Source organism: Anolis sagrei, chromosome 6 (assembly GCF_037176765.1).
Source record: "Anolis sagrei isolate rAnoSag1 chromosome 6, rAnoSag1.mat, whole genome shotgun sequence".
Classification (NCBI taxonomy): Eukaryota; Metazoa; Chordata; class Lepidosauria; order Squamata; family Dactyloidae; genus Anolis; species Anolis sagrei.
This window is the reverse complement of record NC_090026.1, coordinates 13,843,183-13,849,182: the sequence shown is the minus strand read 5'-3', so window position 1 is coordinate 13,849,182 and position 6,000 is coordinate 13,843,183.

The following is a 6,000-nucleotide window of genomic DNA, read 5'->3' as shown; positions in this document are numbered from 1 at the left end:
GAGTTGACCCAATAAATGAAGCCATAACTCCAAATTTGCAAGACCAGAGCAGGACTGTTAATAACAAAATATTTTGGAGGTCTCTCAGCATTTTTTTCTTGCCCTTCTGTGATTCTAAATTGACTATCAAACCATTTGAAGCCTCCTGAGTCAATTCTATTATTTATTTACTTACAGTATTTATAGCCCGCCCATGTCAGCTTTAGAGAACATGCATTATGGCAAACATTCATTGCCAATTGTGCAGTTAACAAGGACACACAACACAAAACAAAAGTAAAGGTGATTTTTCCCATCTTATTTCCGGCATCTTGGAGGCTGTGCTCAACTCCAGCCACCAGGGGTGCTGCTGCTCCATCTTCGATGCCCAGGAGCTTTAATCCAGTCAATGTCCTTGAGGGCACCTTTATTACTTCACTAAAAACTAAAATTACTCACTAAAAGCAGGACCTATTTTATCTACTCAATTTTCTGCTTTTGACCTGCTAAGTGGGCAAGTGAGCTGGGGCTAACGGCAGGTACTCACTCCGACCCGGGCTCAAACTGTTGACTTTCTGATCTGCAGGATTTTTCTGCAGCACAGCGGTTTAGCCTGCTCTGTTAAACCCAGATGAAGCTTCCCTATCATAGTACCTTGGACAGAAATGACTCTACACTCCTTGTTAGTACATAGTCAAAAGTATCCTGAGATATTTTGTTGATTTGCATGAATAAAATCATTCCTACACTTTGGCCTCTGTGCCCCCTTTTTGGCAAAGGAGATTCAGACGACGCAGAACACGAAAATTGCCACAGAGCAAATAACCTTGCGTGCAGAAAAAAATATTTTTCCTACATTAATGGGAAAGGGGTGTGAGGTTGGGTGCCTATCTAATCTTTTATTACTATTCCTGCAGTTATGTATATGCTCTAAACTATGCAAATAACATACAGATAATAGGGTATTTTATGGTCTATTCTGAATTCTTTGGAAGGGACGATGTACAAAGGCTCCTTTTCTGAGGAAGGGAACTATGATTAACTTGGGTTAATCATAGGTGGAGAAAATGCATCATATAAGCGCTATCAGAAAGTGCTATCTATTTTGGAAACCCATGCAGAGCAGTACCCACAAAGTCATAAAAAACCATTACTCCCAAATGTCTCCCCAGGACCTGCTAGCAGTCACAGAAGAGCAAGCCTGTCACATTTTTGTGAACTCAAAGTAGTTTTGGACTAGAGAGACGCCTTTTTAAAATATGAAGTCACACATTTCAACATTTCCTTAGTGACAACTAAGACACATAGCCATGTGACCCTAGAACCTTAGGTCAAGATGGCTGAATTTATAAACAAGGAAAGACACACAAGCCAGGAGAGGTTGTGGCAGTTGGCTCTTGCCTAATCCTAATGTGAAAGGCAAGATTCACCCCTTTCTCTCCCCATTTCTTACTTAGTATTATAAAACTTCATCTACACACTAGGCTTGGGGGGTTTCGTTCGTTAATTTCATAATTCATTATTAATTCGTATTTAAATTAGCTTACGATCCAATATTGAGCCATGCAGGACTACTGTGAGGAGTAATTAAAAAACGAAACAATTTTTCCAATTTATTTCGTATTGTTTCGAAATTGTTTCGAAATTGTTTCGTAATTATTTCCGTGTGTCTGGTGCAAGTTTTATAGTTGTTGTTTGTTTTATCAGTGATAAAAAATAAATTATCACACCAACAGTCAACAACAGAGGGAGAGGGAAGCTTCAGAAGTTCCCCCTGTCCCATTTGGAGGGTTTTTTTTGCATATTGTGCAATCGCGTCCGCCATTAACGAATCGATTCGTAATTTTACGAAATTTCATATATTTCGAACTTTTTAAAAGGAAAATTTTGGAATTCTTTTAAAAAACGAAACGCAAGGGCCCCCTAAAAAAAAAAAATTTCCGTGGTTACCCAAGCCTACTACACACTTCATCTAGGGCAAGTGTGGGCAAACTTTCTAACTTGGGGGCCAAATGGTGGGCTGGAGTAGGGTGGGCAGGTCAGGAGGAAGAGGGTTTCCCCAAGCCCCCTCCCTGCCCTTTCCTCCCCTTCCTCTTCTCTTTCGGAGGCAGAAAGTGAAGGAAAGACAGGAAATGTTTGGATCCCAAAAGTATTGGCATTTCGTCAGGATGAGATGGTGGATGGGAGAGAAAAAGTGTATTTGTTAGACCCTGTATTGCCTAATCCTGAGATAGAATCTTAGAGCTGTAGGGAAAAGGTCCGCAAGGCTAAAGCACAAAACGAGCTCAGGCTTGCCAGGGACATTAAAAACAATAAAAGGGGCTTCTTTTCTTACGTCAGTAGAAAAAGGAAAAACAAGGAGGCGATAGGGCTTCTTTGAGGAGAAGATGGGGCAATGCTGACAGGGGATGGGGAAAAGGCAGAACTACTTAATGCCTTCTTTGCCTCGGTCTTCTCACAAAAAGAAAGTCATCTTCAACCTCAGCAAGATGGAGTGGATGAGGGATTAGAGGACATCCAACCCCACATTGGGAAACAAGTCATCCAGGAATACCTGGCCGCTCTAAATGAGTTCAAGTCCCCAGGGCCAGATCAACTACACCCAAGAGTGTAGTTGGAACTAGCGGAAGGAACTAGCCAAGGAACTAGCGGAAGTCATTTCGGAACCATTGGCAATCATCTTTGAGAGTTCTTGGAGAACAGGAGAAGTTCCAGCAGATTGGAGGAGGGCCAATGTGGTCCCAATCTTCAAAAAGGGAAAAAAGGATGACCTAAACAATTACCATCCGGTCAGCCTCACGTCGATACCAGGCAAGATTCTGGAAAAGATTGTTAAGGAAGTGGTCTGCAAACACTTAGAAACAAATGCGGTCATCGCTAATAGTCATCATGGATTTATCAAAAACAAGTCATGCCAGACTAATCTGATATCTTTTTTTCGATAGAGTTACAAGCTGGGTAGATGCGGGGAATGCTGTGGATGTAGCGTATCTGGATTTCAGTAAGGCCTTCGACAAGGTCCCCCATGACCTTCTGGCAAGGAAACTAGTCCAATGTGGGCTAAGCAAAACCATTGCTCCCTTGTGCCTTGGTCTCTAGAGCAGCAGAAAATCGGTTTTCACCCTCCTCCTCTCCTCAATGGAACACCCTTTAAATCTTGAAAACATGGTTCTCATGTTCCCTATCCTCTCTTCTCCCAGCTAAACATCCCCCAGGAAGAAAGGAGGAAGGAAAGAGAGAAGGATGGAAGGGGAGGGAGGGAGGAAAATCAAAAGAGGGAGGAAGGAAAGAAGGAAGGAAGGAAGGAAGGAAGGAAGGAAGGAAGGAAGGAAGGAAGGAAGGAAGGAAAAAGAAAAAGAGGGGAGGGGAGGGGAGGAAGGACAAAAGGGTGGAAGGGAAGGAAAGAGGGAGGGAGAAAGAGGGAGGGAAGGCAGAAGGAAAGAGAGAAGGAAGGCAGGAGAGGATGATGGGTGGTCTTTTGCAGCTCACAGACGCTAATTTTGTCAGCACCAATTGTGTTTAAGTGCAGGACAAGGTTTTTACGCACTGCACACAGTGTGCCGATCACCACTGGGACCACCCAGAACTATTACTCATCATCATCATCATCATCATCATCATCATCATCATCTCCCCAAGGGGACTTAGAACAGTTTACAGCAATGTAAATTACAGGAACAATAAACCATCATAAAACAAATAAATACATTCTAATCAGGGGACTGTCACTCCAACGACTGAGTCCTGCTCACATGGAGGAACTGTTTCTTTTCATCTCATAAGATGGTTCTGAACAAAATCTGAGAGTTTGGAGGCATCTGCAGTAAGGCTTCTAAACTGAGAGCTTTGCACTGCGGTTGTCTTCTCCCTGACTCAGGCTTTGTGTTCACTTCTTGGTTCCCCAGACTCAGACAGCTGAATTGCCCAGAATTACCCAGATGATAAGGAAAGCAAACACCGCCATGAATTTCTTGGCAGCAAGTGACGTTGTAAATATGATTTATCTCATTAAACAGATAATGGAGTGTAAATCCATATCCTGTGTTGATTTTGTAGTTCATATGTAATTCATATTTCTGAATCATCCAGACGATAAGGAAAGCAAACTGCCATGAATATCTTGGAACAAAACTGTCCGGATGTACGAAACACTGTTACTGTGGGGAAAGGAATAATGATTGACCTCGGCTTCCATTTCTGAACCCTATAAGGATTTTCTGGAACACAGACAAGCTCCCACTTCCCCAAATAGCTGTAGCTCCCACTACACCGGAAACACCAATGGCCCTCTCTCCAATGACATTGCAGGTTATAGAGAGGGCCATGCACAAGTCCAAGAGCCCTGCGAATGTCCTCCACATACAACATACTGCCCAACACCCAGGTGAAGGCTTTCATACGGAGACAATTTCATCCTACATTTTCTGTTTTTCCTCCAGCACAGACATCCCAGTGTTCCTTACTCTCTTCATTGGTGTGAAAATTTGCATGGTCTCACCCACTGCCTCTCCCACAACCCTTTCCTATTCTTGTCTATGGCCCATAACGAACAGAGCAATTGATCAGCAACTGAGCGTACTAGAGAGGTTTGGGGAGAATTCACAATGATTTATAGGAATTGTAGGTACTGGGATGGATAGTTCACTTGCAATCTAAGAGCACTCTGAACTCCACCAACAATGGATCTAGAACTAACTTGGCACTGAAAACCCCCATGATCAACAAAAAGTACTGGATTTCCTTGGAGGGATTTATAGGAGTTGTAGTTCACCTACCTCCAGAGCACAATATGAACCCAAAGAAAGATGAATCTGGACCAAACTTGGCATGTGTTGTTGTTGTTGTTCATTTGTTCAGTCATTGTTGACTCTTCATGACTTCATGGACCAGTCCACGCCAGGGCTCCCTGTCGGCCGTCACCACTTCTCCTTCAAGGTCAATCCAGTCACTTCAAGGATGCCATCCATCCCTCTTGCCCTTGGTCGGCCCCTCTTCCTTTTTCCTTCCATTTTCCCCACCATCATTGTCTTCTCTAAGCTTTCCCTTTCTTCTCATGATGTGGCCAAAGTACTTCATCTTGGCCTCTACTATTCTTCCCTCCAATGAGCAGTCAGGCTTTATTTCTTGAAGTATGGACTGGTTGGATCTTCTCGCTGTCCAAGGCAATCTCAGAACTTTCCTCCAACATCACAGTTCAAAAGAATCTATCTTCCTTCACTCAGCCTTCCCTATGGTCCAGCTCTCACATCCGTAGGTGACGATGGGGAATACCATTGCTTTAACTATACGGATCTTGGTTGACAGTCTGATGTCTCTACTCTTTACTATTTTCTTGAGACTGGACATTGCTCTCCCAAGAAGTAAGCGTCTTCTGATTTCCTGGCCACAGTCTGCATCTGCAGTAATCTTTGCACCTAGAAATACAAAGTCTGTCACTTCCTCCACGTTTTCTCCCTCTATTTTCCAGTTGTCAATCATTCTTGTTGCCATAATCTTGGTTTTTGTATGTTTAACTGCAACCCAGCTTTTGCGCTTTCTTCTTTCACCTTGATTAGAAGGCACCTCGGCTCCTTTTCGCTTTCGGCCATCAAAGTGGTGTCATCTGCATATATAAGGTTGTTAATGTTTCTTCCAGCAATTTTCACCCCAGCCTTGCCTTGTATTCCTCAAGCCCCACACTTGTTTTGCATACAAGTTGAATAGGCTGGGTGAGAGTATACAACCCTGCCGTACGCCTTTCCCAATCTTGAACCAGTCTGTTGTTCCATGGTCAGTTCTTACTGTTGTTACTTGGTCCTTGTACAGATTCCTCAGGAGAGACAAGGTGATTTGGTATGCCCATCCCACCAAGAACTTGCCACAATTTATTATGATCCACACAGTCAAAGGCTTTAGAATAGTCAATGTAACAGAAATAGATGTTTTTCTGATACTCCCTGCCTTTCTCCATTAGCCAGTGGATATTGGCAATCTGGTCTCTTGCTCCTCTGCCTTTTCTAAACCCAGCTTGTACATCTGACA